We start from the raw sequence: 19,596 nt of genomic DNA on the forward strand, positions 1-19,596 counted from the left end.
AATTCCGATTACAGAGCAGTAGTTGTAAGGCAAAAGGGAGGGTACATTTTCATCCTATCATTGTTTGGTTGACATTAAAATTTAAATTTAGACATATAGCACGGTAACAGGCCATTATGGCACATGAGTTGGTGCCACCCAATTTACCTACCCCCCCCCCCCCAAGTATGTTTTGAGTGGTGGGAGGAAACCGGAGTCCCCAGGGAAAACCTACACAGACACAGGGAGAACATACAAACTCCTTACAGACAGCGTGGGATTCAAACCCTGGTTCTGATCACGTAAAGGTGTTGCACTAACCGCTACACCAACCATGCCGAATTCAATGTTTCTAAATAGTTATAAATGCTTTATATATTTCCAAATAAGTTTTAAAAAATTTAAATTAATACTTTAAAAGTTTCTGAATGTATGAGACATTTGAAAAAGAATTAATAATCTCTAATTGATAGTGGGGAAGTATTGGGCTTTACTAACCATAAAAGGGAAATTTCTGAGGCAGATCTTCTTCACCAGAGGTCAGTGCTGGTTAGTCTACCTACCATTTCACATTATGGTTGGATCCACGGTCATTAAAGATGGGATTAAATCTTTAATGACCGTGGATCCAACCATATTGTGAAATGGTAGGTAGACTAACCAGCACTGACCTCTGGTGAAGAAGATCTGCCTCAGAAATTTCCCTTTTATGGTTAGTAAAGCCAAAATGCTGGAGGAACTGAGCTGGTCTTTTTGGCACCCAGAGGAGACAAAGATATATCGCCGACGTTTCAGACCTGATCTCTTCTTCAAGGAAAAATCAGTAAAGGCAGAAGCAGGATGTATCAGTCTCAGAATTCAAACATGGGGGAAGAATCCAGGCCAACAAAAGGAGTTAATTGGCTACGATAAAGGACTAGGTAGAATTTATCATGTCTGTGCGAAAGGAGGTGGGGAATGGAGAGATGATGGGGGAAGAAGGGTGTAGGGGATTTAACAATAGCTAGAGAAGTTGATGTTAATGCCATCCATTTGGAGGGTGCCCAGTTGGAAGATGAGGTGTTGTTCCTTCAAATTACGAGGGATCTCAGTCTGGCAGTACATGAGACCATGGAAAGACATGTAAGGAAGGGAATGGGATGGAGAATTGAAATGGGTGGCCTGCCTGTTTTGATTTTTCCTTGAAGAAGGGCTCAGGCCCGAAACGTCAGCAATATGTCTTTGTCTCCTATAGATGCTGAAAAGACCAGCTGAGTTAGTTCCTCCACCATTTCAGTGTGTTTACTACAATCACAGCATCTGCAGCCTATCATGTTTCATTCAGGACGCGATGTTGCCTTCTCCAAGTGTTCCAACTGCTTAATGGTTCACCACATTCATGTCTGCATGCAGCATGAGTGCAGAGTTTTGATGTTGATCCATTACTTGTAGAGCCACTAAGTTTTGTTTCTCAAAATCTGCTTTCACAGTAGCCTTGCTATTTTAACATTTTAGGCCCCAGCACCTGCCTCTGCAATCTTTTCCTATTCAATTTAGCTGAACAAGGTTTATTCATTTGATTTAATATAACATGACACTGATAGAGAAATTATTCATGCTGGATGTTGATGAGAGCTTATTGTAATGGAACATATTTCTGTTGTTTCAGATGAACAAAAGCACGATTCCCCATCCACACTCACAACCATTGTAACCTCCCTCCCCACCCTCACCTCCTGTTTTGAGTTGCCATTTCTTCCTGAGCTAAAAAATTTAACAGAATGGTTACACTTCACAACCTAATATTTTGGGGAGTGTGAAGATAGGACATGGTTTCCACAAAGATTCTTTGATGCTCTTTTCTACCAATATTTCCATGCATGTATATTTGTGATAGGTTTGAAAGGAAATGTGAAACAATTGAATAATATGATGACTTCCATTTCTACTGGCTACTCTAAGTTACTGGTTGATGGGTGAAATTTTGTGTGCATGGTGGTGGATTGTCTGATTAGAGTACTCCAACCGAGAAACCAGTTCCAAGATGCCAGTAAGGAAGAATTTGCCATACTGTTTAGTTTGGAAAGTCCCTGCCTCTTCCTGGCTTAGTCCAGCCTGGTCACATTCTGCATCTGAACTTATACTCTTTCTTCTTTGTCGCAGTTTGATGTAACCGATTTATTTGGGTATTTAAACCAGCTGGTTTGAGAAGATTTTGAGACTGTGTCCAATGATAGTTGTGCAGTGAAAATACTGATCTTCAGATCCCACACTTGGTTGCAGATTGAAAAGCTCAAAGAAAGATGGATGTTTCTGAGTTGTAAAGTGGCGTTCTTAACTCTGACACTTTGTACATGCTAACACTGACAATGAAGAGTCCCTACACCATGTTCTGCATTTCATGTTCTTGTGTTTTGCCCTAGCAATGTAAAATAAACTTTACTGCATGCTTAATGGCTAAAATATTGTGACCTGGAATTTAATTCTCATCTTAAAAACATCTGCTAAGATGGCATACAAGCACCAGGTTATTCCAGTGTCACTGGGTTTTCATCATTGCTCACTATGCAACACTTCCTCCATTAAGCTGCAATGAATATATGGGTCATTATTCCAAATACATAACAAGCTAGGAATATTATAAACTATGAACGAAGGACATTTCTCCTTTTGTTCCACTCTTAATTACATGTTGCACAAATACTGTGTCATATATATGTCCCGTATTTATGTAAATAATATTGCTTTCCCTTTTTGAAAAGCGAGATTCACATGAACACATTTACAGATTTATAAATCTTTGAGTCTTTATGATCTTCTGAGACAAATCTGCTATTTGACTGGAGGAACATGACACTTTTGGAATTCCGCAATTCTGGAATCTTTCGCAGTCTCTCCCCGGTATTTGCTGGAACAACTCACAATCACAGCTTTTCAATATTCTCAAATGAAATAAGTGAGTTAGATGTACACTTCGAAATCTGCCTCCTGGACTGCATACTTCATCTATCACCTCACATCCCATTTCCAAGTACCAGATTTACTTGGTTACACACAAACTCTATTACATTGTTCAAAGGTTTCTCTCCATGACTTGAGTGGTAATTTTGTTACTACCTTGGCTTTATCCCTTCCTCTCTTCCCTCAACATTTGGCTGATCCAAGCTCAATTATGTCCGAGTCTCAAATGCATTAGTCAATCAGCAGGGGAAAAAGGGCAGTTATGGAATGTGGGGTCATTCTGCACTTTAGTGAGGTTTGATAATTAATGTCTCATTGTTAAAGTTGAGCATCAAAATTGTATTCCATTTGCCAGAACCCTGCCCCCTGGTTTACCTTGCGAAGCAACATCTATCTCTGGTTTAACCAATCTATATTTCCATGAAACATGCTAATTTTCTCTTCACAAATTAATTTTTTAAAAATGCTATTAGGACAGTGCTACCCATGGTGCAGACCTGGGAGAGTGAGAAACGGAGACACAGCACTGCTCTGCAAGATCCTGCTGCCAGGTCCTAATGCCTGCAGCTCCGTTTAGGCTTTCAATGGCCAAGGAGCTGATAGAGTTTTATTTTACATCCTCCAACCACCGGGTCTGACTCAAAGATGGCAGGGGCTGTGCAAAGCAGTGGACCCTGAGGGGCTGCAGACTCCGGGGGATCAGTGGACAAACAAAGGGCACCAGAAACGGAGAGAACACCCCCTGTTGAGAAGGAGAAGCATATGAGGTGACCCTACAGGACAGTGACTGCGGCAGTGAACCAGCGAGGAGCTTAGCAGCTGAAGGACCCACACAGGCTGTGGACTTCTGGAGACTTGCAGTGCAAGGATTCGCTCAGGCGGCGGGCTTGATGGAGACTAGCTCAGGGGATTCGAGAGGGTGCTGAGGAAAAGAAGGGCTCCCGAGGATCGTCGGGCGGTGAAGGCTTCCTGATCCTATTGGAGACTTGGATCTGGAACTTGGTTTCCACAGGAATCTGTGCAGCTGCAGAGGCTGCAGGAGCATTGGAGGCGAATCTATGGACACTCAGTACCTCTGAAGGGACTTCCTTTTGCTTCTGTTCTCCTATAATTTGGGGAATCTGGTAATGCTCCTGGTGATTCTTTGTTTGCCTATGGCACACAAAGGTCAAAGTATATCATGAATATTATATTTTTAATCTATCATTATGTGAGAGTAAAAGGAACCTTTGAACCTTTTAAACCTTTGTTTTCCTTGTGATGTCAGCAAATTTAAGCAACCAAGTCATCTTGGTGCCTTCACCCCAAAGTTGAACCCCCTGCATATTTCTGTGGCACCCCATCCCTTGCATCTTGCCAATCTGTAAAAGATGCAATTATGCCTACTCTCCCTATTCTCCAAGCATGTTACGCCACTGCATTACCTCCTCTGCCAATCGCTTTTTATTGTTCATGCAACAAACCTTGAAACAGCATCTGACTAGCCACAGCATCTGTTACTTTTTCAAAGAACACTGTTACATTGGTCAAAGCAGATTTGCCTATCCCCACACTGTTACATTGGTTCTGTTAGATTAGCTTTAATTTTTCTAGGTCCCCCCCTCCCCCCATAACATTTTCATGATAGCTCTAACTTTTCCTCCATGAGCAATGATTCAGAGATACAGGGTGCCTCCCAAATACACCAATTAACCTACAACCTCCCCATATCTTTGGGAACGTGGGAAGAAACCCGAGCACCCAGAGGAAACCCGTGCGGACACCCGTACAAGCTCCCTACAGACAATGGATTTGAACCTGGGTCGCTGGCACTGTAACAGCTTTGCTCCCCCAAAGTGACTGGTATTTTCTAGCCTTCTATTTCCTTTCATTTTTGAGTAAAGGAATTACATTTTCTAACCTACAGAAATCTTCCTTGAACCTGTGAATGATTGGAAAATAAAAATCAATGCATTAACTATCTTAATACCACTTCCTCGAAGACACCAGCATTAATTCTACCAGGCATTCGGGCTTGTATCATATCTCCAACAATTTACTCAGCACCACCTTTCTAATTTTCCCAGTTCTTCCTTCCTTTCTAATTCTAATTTTAGGACCAGGATATTGCCTGTATTCTCTATTGCAAGAATTGTACAGATTCCCATCCAAATATTTATGCAGGAGCCTCTTGAGTGTGACGTGTTCTCCTTTCTGGTGTAAAGTTTTGCAAGTATCCTCCCCTGTGTCCACATTTTCTGGCACGCCCTTGGAGTTAGCTGCCACTCTGCTCAACACTATTGGCAATGGCTCAGACTGCTGTTGTGGTCCCCAATGAAGTCGCTCAACAGGTCAGTCTGTTGGCTCAAGATGATGTCTGCATTTCTTTCTCTTCCCTTTTCTATATTCTCAATCTGCATGGGTTTATTGTCGTGTATATCTGTATTGCATATAGCACAAATAATAACGATCCACTGAGAAACACGAAGAACTGGTAATACATGTGCATCTGATTTGCTCCACTTCATTCCTTTTATATATTGTACATGTGCACTGACATAATGCACATTGGCCATAGTTTTGTCTGGAGTGAGCAACCATCAGAATTCATAACCTTTCCCTGCAGTTGTGCACAATTTGAAGTTCCTATTTCTCAAGCTCCATGCAGGAGCAGAGACTGAGTCAGAGCTGACAACCACAGTGGAATGATCCTCAATCCACTTATCATTTCTCTTTAAAGGGAGAGAGAGGTTAAGAATTTTAAGAGGGCACTTTCTCTCATGCAATGCAGGGGAATCTGTGCTGAAACTTAATGCGCCAGAAGCAGTGAAGTGACTGGTGTGCAGTCTGCATGGTGTTTTAGAACAGCCTTGACAAAGATAAACCCCAAAGTAGAAGCTCTGGAATCCTCGAGAAAATGGCAAGTTGCACCCCCAGATAGAGGGATGAAATGTTTGGCTCCTCTTCTGCACAGCTCAAAATATAGAAAGCCTCGGGTGAATAAGGAACAGAGTTCTGTTCCATCAGTACAGATCAGCTGACCCTGTTGTAGTGATAGAGTGCTATCGACTCCTGGCCATTAGAGGGAGTCAGAAAGTAGTTTGTTGCAGCTTCAGTTGATTCAAGATAGATGGTCATGAGTTCTATAGCTAATAAAGAACTCATTTCCTTATTACAATAAAAGAAACATCACAGGTACCAGGAATGTGCATGGTACCAGGAGTTGAGGAAATACCAGGAGTGGGCAGAGTTATTGTATCAGTGTGTATCAGCAGAGTTATTGAAAGTATGAAGGTTCCTGATGGTGTAAATTTGTCTGGAAATGTTGACCACGAGTGGAGATTCATGCTGTACCTGCAAGCCATTGGACCCGATAGCAAATATGATGCATGGAAAATTGCACTGCTACTTACCGTGGCAGGACTTCAAGCTGTAGAGGTTTATAATTCATTAGTTTTTGCCGAGGCAGAAGACCAGGGCAAGTTCAACGAGGTTATCGAGCTGTTTGATGAACACAGTTCACCAAACAAAAATGAAATGTTCACAAGGTATGTGTTTTGCTCGCTCACGCAGCCGCAAGGAGAGAGCTTTATTACTTATTTAACAGGCTTGAAATTAAAAGCACAGACATGCAATTTTGGATCACTGCAAGATTCAATGATCCGTGATCAAGTTGCATTTGGAATTACAGTAATGATAAGGAAGCGAGAGTGAGCGAGACAGCTGGAGGTGTAAAGATATGTCACCCCAATGATTTAGCTCTGCGGCACATGAAAAAGTTTGGTGAGAGTGAAAATGAAGGCATAACCATAGCCACAGTGTGTGTAAAAAAAGAGAAGAGACATAGGAAATAACAAAAAGGTGGCTAGACATACAGTTGTAAACAATGTGGCATTCAACGTGCACCAAAACAATGTCCCACCAATGGAAAAGTCTCTAATAAGTGCAAAGGGCATAATCATTATGCAAAGCAATGTTTTTTCCAAATAGAAACAAAACAGAAGTGAAACTGTACACACTGTAGAAGAAATTGCTCTCAGTGATACATTTTTCGTTGGCATGATAGTGCAGGAAGATTATCAACCAACAGACATGGAACACAAAGTTCAGCAGGATTAAGTAGACTGCATAAAAATGGAACAAATATTCCTTTCAAGTTGGACACAGGGACGAAGATCAATTTGATCTATGAGAGTGACAATGAAGATAAAGCCATACATCCATTCAAATCCTGTACAGCTCAAAGCTTACAATGGACATGAAAGGTACATGTAAACTCAAGGTGAAAGTTAAAGATAAAGAGCACTATCTTAGGTTCACAGTAGTCCTAGATGGAATTACTGCTTAGTGACAAAGCATATGAAAACTTAAGCCTAATCAAGAGGATGTACACACGAGGGAAACTTGTTGTTTTAGCTGATCCAGGGCAATGATACAGAGTGAAGCACGCAATGAGAGTTCCACAGAGAGAGATGTGAATCTCCACGGGAATCTGATCACTGAATCACTTCTCGTATCCCGGACATAAAATCCAAGCATATTACAGCTGAAACAAGAAAAGACACAGTTCTGCAGAAAATCTTCAAGAATCTGAATAAAGGATGGCCTAGAGGTGGATGTTAGCCATACTACAACATCAGAGGTGTCCTACGCAGACAGAGCAGAATTATCATTCCTCAATCACTGTGACGTGCTGGAAAAAAAATGCACGAGGGGCACCTTGGAATGGAAAAATACAAGAGGAGGACCAGAACGGCTGTTTATTGGCCAGGGTTAAATGCTGACATTGACAGGATAGTTTCCAGCAGTGAGACATGCTTGAAACATCATGCAAAGTAGACAAAGGAATTCATGATAATAACTGATGTATTAGCAGAACAATGGCAGAAAGTTGGATGGATGGAAAGAATTACTTGATGGTTAGTGATTATCTATCAAACTATCCAGAGATTGTGCTGCCTCCTAACATGTCTGCTGCTTGTGTGATCAAATATATGAAATCAATCTTGAAAGACATAGAATTCCTCAAATTGTCTAGTGACAATGGACCATGCTACAGATGTAGAGAATTCCAGAACTTTGCAGAAGAGTATGATTTTCGACATGTGACTCCAAATTCTCTGCATCCACAGTCAAATGATAAAGCAATAGAAAGGAGTTCACATGGTTGAACAGTTGCTCAAGAAAGCACTAGACTGTGGCTCAGAACCGTATCTAGTTCTGTTGAGTTACAGAGCTTCACCACCTGAACATGGCAGGTCACCCGCTGAACTTCTGATGGGAGGTATACTACACACCACACTTTCCTATTCTGTAGACCCAAACAAGAATAGAGATATCCAAGATTTTGAACGGAAACTAAAGCATAGGCAATGGAGCCAAAAAGCAAACTATGACAAGTCAGCAAGAAGCTTAGGACCACTGGCACAACATGACACAGTGAGAATCAGACATTCCAACACTTGGGGGGAAAAAGGCTACTGTTTTAGAGGAAGTAAATCTAAGATCCTACATTGTCAGAACAGAGGATGTTCGAATACTGAGAATGAATTGAAAAAGCCTGCTGAAAATGCAGGAGCCACTGCAGGGACAGAAAAATGCAGAAGATCCTGCCTACACAACAACAGAGGAAACACCATCAAGTGCTAGACAGTAGTGGACCAGCAGAGTCAACACAAGCACCTGTGTTAAGAAGATCCACATGTATTATCAAAGCGCCTGAATGTCTAAAAGATAAAGAACTGCACACTTAAAAATTTTGTGCTGCTGATATTACATTTTCATTTATATTGAACTTTAAATTGAAATGAGTACTGTATTAGTGTGTCATGTTGTTAGATTGAACATCTCAAGGAAAAGGGATGTAATGATAGATTATTAGTAACTCTCCTGACCACTAGAGGGAGTTGGAGACTAATTTGTTGTAGCTTTGGTTGGATTCAAGATGGATGCCTCCACACGGTAATGAGTTCTATAGCTAATAAAGTAAGGTTGTTTTAAAATAACCCAAGTTATTTTATTATAATAAAAGAAACATCACATCTATCATTGCTTTCTGCTGTGGACTCCCAACCAAATATTGATCTTTCAGTATTCCAGAACTAGTGTTGCTTTCTCTGAGGCATACCTTTCTATCTATGTTCCATTCTCTCTCATTGTTGTTGCGTGTATCAGACATGTATTACAGTATGACTATAGGCACTAGTATATACTCAGCAGTCTTTGCACACATGCACATCACAGCACAGAACTACGGAATCTAAGATTCCAATATGCACATTACATGCTATTAGATGATCATATGTAGTGTGCATTTTATACTACAGTCAGTTCTGTGCGAAAATAGGTTCCATATGATTGCTATGTCACTGGTCCTCTTAAATACAAATATTAAATGGTAAAACACAGTGAATGTATTTGTTCTTTCTGTAGTCTTGATTTACTGGTTGGATGATTTTGTTATTAAATAAGATTGTGCATGAAGTGTAGATTTCAGCAGATTTGAACAGCAAGGTAAATACTTTACCAGCAGGGAACTCAAATTGGTCAAACATCTGTTGATAAAGTCCCAGTTAGTTTAATTTCCAGGAGAGGAAACCAGTCCCAACGGGAAACTTCTTGGGTCCTCTCCAATGAGCATTTTTGTTTGCTTCAAGCTTCTACCTTCAGGCTAATCTTCCCAGCAGGCATCACTCCCTTAGCAACCATGAAGGTTAATGCTCTTTATCCCTTCAGTCAATTGTTTCACTCCATTCGCTACTTCTCTTCTGTATAATTTTATGTCGAAAGGTCCCTGTTCCTCGCTCACACGCAGCTCCCTTGCAGACTTGCATTTCCTGAACTGGCTGCCCCTTTGGCTTTTTGGTCTGCTGGACACACTCCTCAGTGAAACTCGAGTCACAAAGAGAGGAATTAGAATACAAGTTGCCTCAGCGTCTGGATCAAGATATGTCAGCACGGTCGTTAAGAAAACACTATGCTACTTTAGCTCTGCCCTTCAACCCTTGGAGGGCAATTAACAATCCAAAGTAACGCAATAAAACCTGGTGTTCCCACAGGAAAGTCTTCGATGTTGAGCTTTCCCTAACTGCAAACTAATAAGGTGTAACAGTGCTAACAACCAGTACTGATAATAGCTGATAAGTCAAAGTAATGTCCAATACATTGCACATATCTCATATATATAAATATATATATATATATATATATATATATATATTTATAAACATTCCAGATATATTGCTTAATAGATTCAAGATTTCTATTTATCCAGGAAAATTTAGTTCAATAGTTTGCAGAAGCAGTTACTATCTTTGGATACTGAGATTATAAAGGAAATCAAGTTGATGGCTCTTTTAATATGTGCAAATATAGCTGGTGTTCACTTCAATCCATCAGTGTCAATAGGTACTTCATTTATTTGTCAGAAGTTAAACCTTCTGGCCCCAGAAATTCATGGGCCAGTGATTCAAGCAATTAAGGTGGGTTCATACCTGCTGGGAACCTTGCTACTGACCCCTACATTTTTCAGGAGTCCAGGGGAGGTTTCTAATTAGCCAGCCATTGACATTCAGCCATAGTGGGAACAGTACTTGTCGGGTGCCTGTGACTGGAAAGATATTGCAGACTGGTGCAAATATCCAAGAAGGAGGGGATGGGCATTCCTCAGGGAACACGGCTGCTCTCTTTAGGGACCACTTTTAAAATGTGCTCGTATTTTATTATTATACAGGAGTCTGAAGATGAGCACTCAGCGACACAAGGACAACTTCTTCCCTTCTGCCAACAGATTCCTGAATGATTAATGAACCAAAGGCACTGCCTTACTTTGACTTTTCATGCACTATTTTTATTTATTTTTGTTATATGGTTTATATAAATGTTTTCTCTGCAGCGCTGCCACAAAACAATGAATTTCGAGACTTGTTCATGACAATAAATTCTGATAATTATCACCCTCTTTCTTTAGTTCAGACCACACCCAGAGCTTTTATTCTTTTTTTAATATCCAACATTCCACCTTCCATAGAGACTTGCTCCCTCTCTTCTACTTATCCCTTTCCACTAATTGCCTTCTCGTTATCTACCCCTGTGACCACAGGAAGTGCTACATTTGAGCCCTCACCTCCACCCTCACCACCATTCGGGACCCCAAACAGTCCTTGCAAGTGTAATTTGTGAATCTGCACTGGTCATCCACTGCATTCAGTGCTCCCATTGTGGTTTCCTCTACATAGAAGAGACAAGAAACAGACTGGGAGATCACTTCATTCAGCACCTTTGATCTGTTTGCGGGAATCTCCCAGTGGCCACTCGTTTCAATTCCGCACCTCACTCCCGCACGGATGTGTCTGTCTATGGTGTCATGCACTGCCAGACTGAGGCCATCCCTAAATTTGAAGAGCAACACCTAACATTTCACCTGGGCACTCTCCAACCAGGTGGTGCAAACATTGACTTCTCCCATTTCCATTTGACTATTCCCCTGTCTCCTTCTCTTCTCCATCCCTCTTTCTCCTTTCCTGCAGTTCTCCATCTCCTTCCCTCTCCAGTTAAGAGACCTATCCCTCCCCAATCACTTCTCAGCTTTTTTTTCTCTTGTGCCCTCCCACCCATATCCACCTGTGGGACTGTTCCCCTGCCCTTCCTGCCACCATTTTATTCGGGCGCCTGCCTGCTCTTCACTTGACAAAGGGCTCAGGCCAAAATGGGAGTTGCATATCTTTATTGTTGCTACATCAAGAATGCTGCATCATTTGCTGAATTTCTCCAGCAGTTCTGTGTAAAGTTACAATCACAGCGACTGCAGATTTTCTTGTTTAACTTCTAATTCTTTTACTGATTCTCATGGTCCAAGCTGACATTTGTGCAGTCTGAACACTATGGGCCAGCTACACTGGACTGACTACAAAAGCAGGATCCAACATCATTCTAACCTCCTCTGTGATGGGGAATACATTCGGAGAAAGCAGCTGCCCAACAAAGGAACTGCAGAATTCTCAACTTTAGCCTGGAACCCATGTATCTGGTTAGTTAGCTAACTCCTAACTTCCTGTTAAGTGCTTGTAAAAACTTTTGGAGTAAAATACCAGAACAGCTGTAGATTTTCAGTCCCCTGAGCTTCTTTAAAGTTGTAATTTATTTCTATATATATCATATCGCGAATAAAAACATTTAAAACCTCTGTACTGACACATATTGGAAGACTCAGAAGTTAACCTTTTTCCAATTAGCATTTGCTTCTGATTTTCTGAAGGCACTAACAATTTCTGGGATATGATGTCATGGTGTGGAGAGACCATTTGCAGTCCAATCTGGCCTCATTTTACAAGTGAATATTAGTAACTAGTATTGGCAAACCCTATTCCCATGGAAAGCAGCATATTTGAGTTCTCCTCTGTCTAAACTTATGATGCATGATCAATTACATGAAAACAGAAGTTGCTGAAACTGAAGGCTTTCATTGCAAGAGTTGGACAGCATTCCTGTATTGGTCACTCACGCTGACCCAGACTCGAACTGGGGGCAGGCTTGTGGCATGACAACCTTTATGGGGAAGAAAGGGGAGGAGTCATGAGCCAGCCATTGAGAGCAGGATCAACCAGGAAAGGTCATGTAATTTACATATGACAAATATGTACAATAGTGGTTTCACCACAACTTGAACATTTTCAGACGGGAGCATGCTTTATTTTCAATTTTCCTTGTCCATTGGTTGTAAGGTAACCTCTCCATCCTAGCCACTGCTACAACTGGGTTTGGCAAACTCTGCCAAGACCAGGAAGTCGATTTTTAAAAAATCTTCAACCATTGAACGCAATGTTTCAAGGGCAATGAAATGTTTCAATGAAATGGCCATCCAGAGGAGCAAAATTAATTCTGAAGTAAAGCATTGATTTCCTTTGTTGGTGGCACAATAATTTAAATTCAAGTTTATTCCCATATGTAGCAAGGTACACTGAGAAAGTTTGTTTTATGAGCAGCCCAACTAGACATTCCATTCACATCTCAGTGAGTAAAATACATTATAGTAGTGCAGAGTTACTGCGAGAGCAAAGGAAACATCATTTTTACTGATGTGAGGCTCATTCAGGAGTCTGATGGCAGCAGGCAGGAAACCGTCCCTGAATCTGGTGGTGCTTGATCTGACACTTGTGAACCTTCTTCCTGATGGGAGGGAGAGGGTTAGGAGAATGTGGCCATATTGAGGTGAGTCTTCTGTAGAGTCAATGGAGGGGAAAGAGGGTTATGTGATTGTCTGAGGTTCATTCACAACTCTCTTATGGTTCTGGACAGAGCAGTTCCCATACCATGGTATGATGGTGATTTCTTTTTCCACTCAGGTAATGTTCACTTTAGATATACTGATTGCAATGCTAGGGAAGAAAATGGTGAAAGCCAAATCAGGTCAAATCCCAGCTGTCTGGCTTGACTATCTTGCCTAGAATAAGGTCAACCACCAAAGGTAAATTGAATGTACATCAGTGATATTTCTGTGATGCCCATGACTGCATGGTTCTATTCACAGAGAGGCCTAAAAATGGGAAGCCAGCACTCCCACTCACATCACCGTATATTTGAGCCAGTTTCCTTCCTATTTTCATCAACAAATGAGTGGAGTATGAGGCTTGTGTGATGAACTCAATTGGAGGTGGTGGGGTGAGAAATGAGAGTGAGAACTGCAGGGTGCCAAGTGCAGGCCAAGATACTTACTGGAACTTTCAGCCCAACTAAATCTTCTGGCTCGTAGGCAACCTGTTTTGCCCAACATCTCTCAATCCACAGGATTGGCTCGCCATCACAATGAACAGGAATTATCCACTTCACAACAGCCAGTGAACATCCAAAACCTGGCTGGCAAATTTAAGCAGAGATGCTAGTTTAGAACTGCAACTTGCTTCCTGAATTTGCTAGCTGCAGTTATCCAAACCATTATACGTGCATTTAAGGCACAGTTGCGAATGTTCCCATCTCACTGAAGAGGAAAGGAGCACAGCAACTAATAACAAAAGACTACTGCTCAAGAAAGATCATATTGAAGAGCTGCAGAATATCTTCATCGAACTAAATCTTCTATGAATGCAAGTCCTTTACTAAAATCAGCTGCAAGTTAATTGCCTGATCTGAAGATCAGGACTGATCTACTATGTATGTTGATTAAGAGTATTCTTTACTATATTTACTTTTCCTTTATTTAAGTGAAGCAATGAGGATCAGATTTTTATTTTGAATTCATAAACAAGAACCTTCTTAAAGTTTTATTCTACTGGTATGTGGGCGAACCAAATAATTCAGAGCAGATTCTCGTTACAACTGGAATCTTTCGAAGTGCTAGAAGAGGGGCTTTGTTAAAAGCGCTCATAGCAAATTCCTTGACCAGCTGATGTTACATGGAGTAGTAATTTGCATTTGCGTGGGTCTCCATTGCACTTGGACCTCATGAACAGATGTGACACTGATCAAAGATGGTCAGAACGGGTTCAAAAATAAATTATGTTTGAATATTTGAAAATGTAAGTGCGCACTTGAAAATGGAATAAACGCCCACTGTGTCATGAAGATACTAATTATCTCAACAAAAGTTTTCTGTAGGGTATAATGAAATCTGCTTTTAACAATTTGTGACTTGACACAGTTGCTGCTAAACGATGAAACGATTTATGCTGCAGCTTATGTTGTTGTACACTTTCTGCATTATTAAAACATTGTATGATGGAAAGCTGCTCCAGACTAGTTAATGATAATAACCTCAAGTTCTTTAATTATAAGCTATTGAGAAACTTAAGTCATAATTTTTAATCAAAGCGAAATAAATGCCATCATTTGTTCCTTTGTAAAGATGCAATATGTGGAAATGTCATACTTATTGCTGATGCATGCTTATTCATTAACTTTTAATTGCATACACCTTTAAATGAAACACACAAACCAATTCTGTTTCAAGAACAGTTTGTTTAAAGTCTGTGAGGCGCTATTATTAGAACTATTTAATTATGAAAATGGCAGCCGTGGAGAATTCTGAACAAACTATTTCCCTTGATCATTAGCTACGGGGCAAAAAAATGAAACACTTTCAACAATGAAAGGTTCATATTTCAAGCATATAGCTTCTAAAAGGGTATACACAGAAAATCAATTTTATTAAAGTCCTTCAAGGACTAAAGGGACATTCATGCAGCTAAGCAATTTCAAAAATATGTCCACAGGCAGAGACAGTTTTGATTCATGTTTTAACAGTGTAATATTTTGACTGTTTTTAATATTATCCTATGAGAAGGTCAGCTATAATTTTTATATTCACTCTTAAATCAAAACATGTTTATCACAGTTCTATTGTACAACTAGTTTATAATTTTTTGAGCTGTGTATATAAGTATTTTGTATCTCATTAAGTAAACTACATCAATGGTTCAAGTCTCGTCTGCAAGATACACAATTTAGACCCAAACTAATAAAGACAAAGTCCTGCACTGAGGGTTTTAACATCAATGTTCAATCAAACCCACAACTGAAAATAATCATAAATCCCCACTTAGATCACATAGGAAACAGTATGTTAACATAGTAGATGTTCATATGTGCTAAACTTAATTACTGTTCATTGTACAATTTGGACTATTTAGTGTAACCAGAATGAAACAGACAAAAATATTTGATATCACTTCCCCACGTGTGTTGTGTCAAATTTGTGCCATTATTTCCATTGAGAATGGAAAGACACCATCTGACAATGCTTACATATTTCTCCAAGAGTTTGAAGTCATTTGCATCAGCAATTTACTTGAAAGCTGACAGAAATGTGTTGGAAAAAATTTAACTGTTTGCAATGAATTGAAAGCAAACCTTGCTCTGGATTTTAATGGCAAGGTTCTGCCAATTGTACTCACAGCCCCGTTCTTTACTTCCCTGAACTTAATCCAGGCAATCAAAAAAGGCTTATATTCTTGCACAGATGGTTCAGGAATCTAGCTGCAATATTGTGAATAGTGGCAGGGCCTCAAGTATGAAGCACGAATTGGTTGGTCCAAAGTAAGCCTGATCCACAAAGTTCTTTGTAAGTCCTTTCACAGCTGGTGAAGAACTTTCCTTTTCTTTGCTGATGGTCAGAACTGTAATGGATTTTGATTGATTCTGCAAAATTAAATATAGCACACATATTATGAAATACTTTTTAAAACCTTTAAGCAAAGTTCAAGCAATTTTAAAATGTAATGCATTTATCTCCATTGTCTTTTTTTTCTCTCTTATCCACAATACAGCCATCCCAATTCAAATGAGTGGGGTCACAGATCCTGTAGTGGTCCTGGGGATGCTACATTACACTGGAATTTTTTAAAAAATTTAAATTTAAAATTTAAATTTAGACCTACAGCACGGTAACGGGCCCTTTTGGCCGACAAGCCTGAACCACCCAATTACATGTTTTGAACGACGAGCCTGTACCACTCAATTATATGTTTTGAACAGTGAGAGGAAACTGGAGCACCCAGAGGAAACCCATGCAGATACAGGAAGAATGTGCAAACTCTTTACAGACTGTGCAGGATTCGAATCCCTGATCTAATCGCTGGTGCCATAACAACATTATTCTAACCGCTATGCTAACTGGTGCCACCTCATGGTACAAGTTGCAGGTATGAATTAGCTAGCAGAGCTTTGACAGTTGGTTCTGCATTCCCATTGGAATCCAAAACATAATAGCATTTAAGCTAAGAAATCGTGGGTGATCCATACCTAACATGGACATGTGGAAGGCATAGCGGTTAGCGCAACATATTTACAATGGCAGCAATCGGCACTGTGGTTCAAATCCCGCACTGCCTCTAAGGAGTTTGTATGTTCTCTCTATATCTGCATGGGGGCTCTGGTTTCTTCCCGCCATTTGAAATGTACTGGGGGTGTAGGTTAATTGGATGTAAATTGGGTGGGCACAGACTCATGGGCCAAATGGCCTGTTATGGTGCATATATCTACATTTTAAAATTATATTTCTGCAGGCATTTCCCAACCAGTGACATGGCAACCAATAATCAGGAGGAAATAATTTCAAGTGAGAAGTGCAAGAACCAAAGGAATCATGAGGGAAGGAGATAATATACTGACGAAGATCAAACCCATCATCACTTAAGCTTGCACAATGCATCTAAAGGTAAAATTGGGCATGTTGAATTCCTCTTCTCAAATATGGTTCCATTAAATGTCAGAAACAGTATTGTTATGTTGGGTACTTAGAAGATGAAATTCTATCTTGTATTTCTTTATCTCACATTTCTAATTCTGGAAACAATTACACTAAAGAATTACTTTATAGTTTGGGATATTTTCTGTGTTTTCTTATACAACTAAAAGTACCGCAGAGCCCACCTCACTGACAAAAGGCAAAGGAGGAAAAACCCAACACCCAACCCCAACCAACCATTTTTCCCCTGCAGCCGCTGCAACCGTGTCTGCCTGTCCCGCATCGGACTTGTCAGCCACAAACGAGCCTGCAGCTGACGTGGACTTTTTACCCCCTCCATAAATCTTCGTCCGCGAAGCCAAGCCAAAGAAGAAGAAAAGTACATCGGTAAATCATGGATGAACAATCTTGGAAATGACAGGTTTGAATATCAAATGTGTCTGATTTTTTTCCCCCAAGTTATTCAGTTTCCAGTTTTTCTATTTATTTATTTCTTAAAATAAGATGATCAGACGTTAGATGAATTAAGTGCATTCATTTCTTTTACAAAGGAAACAAGTGATTCAGTAAACTGTATGGTATAATTTATTGAGCTGTTTACATTGAGTCAATTTTCTGACACTCACGACAAGCTCAGTCAGAGTTCAGAGATCTTAATATTTAATTATTTATCATAAACTAGCTTTAATTTGAAGTTCCAAGACTTATTAACATTGAAAATAATACCAAAATAAAAAATATATTTTACAATTGGCACAACGAAATGAAGCAGGAAATGCTTTTGGTTGCTAGCACTTGTACTACTAAAATTGAATTATGCTCTTGAAATATTTAAAATGCCAATTCATCACAAAGCTAGAAACTTGAATCAACTCCATGACAAGTTATTAAAATATACATTTGCTGTGCTCAACTTGCCCATAATTTTTAGCTTTAATCCTTGCTAATAGGATTTCAGATTACAGACAAGATTCTCAGGAGAGGGGTGAAGGCTGCTTGATGTAAAAACATGCAAGGCACTAAATCATCTAATGTATAACACAGATTAAAATAAAATTCAAATAATTAAGCATGTGAAATCAGATATAGTGGACCTCTGCTGGTACAACGTTCCTTTGTATTTTCATCAGTAAATTGGCAATACACTATTATCAAACCTACTGTAATATTTTCTGAACATGCGGACAGTGATGAAGGATACCAAAGTTTACAGCATGATCTAGATCAGTTGCAAACATGAGTCAATGCGTGACTACTGAAATTTAATGCTGTTAAGTGTGAGGTTCTCCACTTTTGTCAGTCAGTCCAAGGCAGAACTTACATAGTTAATGATAGGACACTGGAGAGTACTTTCAAAGAGAAAAAGACCTTGACATCATGGTGGATAATTCAGTGAGAGTGGCCACTCGGAGTTGGGGGTGAAGAAAGCATTTGGCATGTTTGCCTTCATTGGTGGGAGTCTTCAGGACAAAAACTGGGACCTCATGATACCACTGTACAAGATATTGCTGAGACCACACTTGGTATACTATTTGCAGACCACACAGGGAAGATATCAATAAGTTGGAAGGGGTATAGCAGAGATTTTCCGGGACATTGCTGAATGGGAGAGCATGAGTTATCGGGAGAGTTTGGATAAGCTTGGACTTTATTCCCAAAGTATCAGAAGCTAAGGAGTTACCATATAGAGGGTTACAAAATCATAAAGAGCATGTAAAAAGTGAGCACTCACTGTCTTTTTTCCCAGGGTAGATGATAAGAGAACTAGAGAGGTGAGAGAGTAACTTTTTCACTCAGGGCTTAGCTGTATCTGAAATAAATTGTCATAGAAATCTATGGAAGTACAATTATGCTGTTCAAAAGACATTTGGAAAGAAAAAGTTTAGAAGAATAGGAGCAAAATGCAGGCAAAAGGGACAAGCCTATATTGGTGTCTTGTTGGAAAGGGTGAGTTAGGTTAAAGGACATGCTTCTTGCAGTATGACACTGATGCGAGAAGTGATGTTATTTGCTTTTACATCCCAACCATACCAATAGTATCACACATTTTAAAGGGATCACATCTGAATGTAGGGACTTTAGTTTTTATTTGAACATGTTGAGAGACAAACTTCCAATGTCATATGATAGAAAAGAAATTTACAAATAACTGGAGGGCTCAATCAATGGTTTAAAAGTTATTTCATTCAATTTCAAGACTCCAAATAGAATTTCTAAAGCTGTAAGGTTCTATCTTCTGAGGCTCTTGGTTAGTATTCAATAAGTTCAATGAATTTGAAATAGCAACCATTGCTGTCTACTTCAGTTGGAAGGAAAAATCGAAGGCGGGATGAACTTTACCCCATTATTTTGGGGAATGACTTTTTTGGCATTTCATTCAGGAAGAATTGGTGTCGGGTGCATGAGAATGCTAAGTTAATAAAAGATTTGGACTTGACAAGGGAAAATGGACAGTGGGCCAGATGCTGAAGTGAAGAAGACCTCCTTCGTGGAAATGTTCTTAACTCACCATAACACCA

Source organism: Narcine bancroftii, chromosome 10 (assembly GCF_036971445.1).
Source record: "Narcine bancroftii isolate sNarBan1 chromosome 10, sNarBan1.hap1, whole genome shotgun sequence".
Classification (NCBI taxonomy): Eukaryota; Metazoa; Chordata; class Chondrichthyes; order Torpediniformes; family Narcinidae; genus Narcine; species Narcine bancroftii.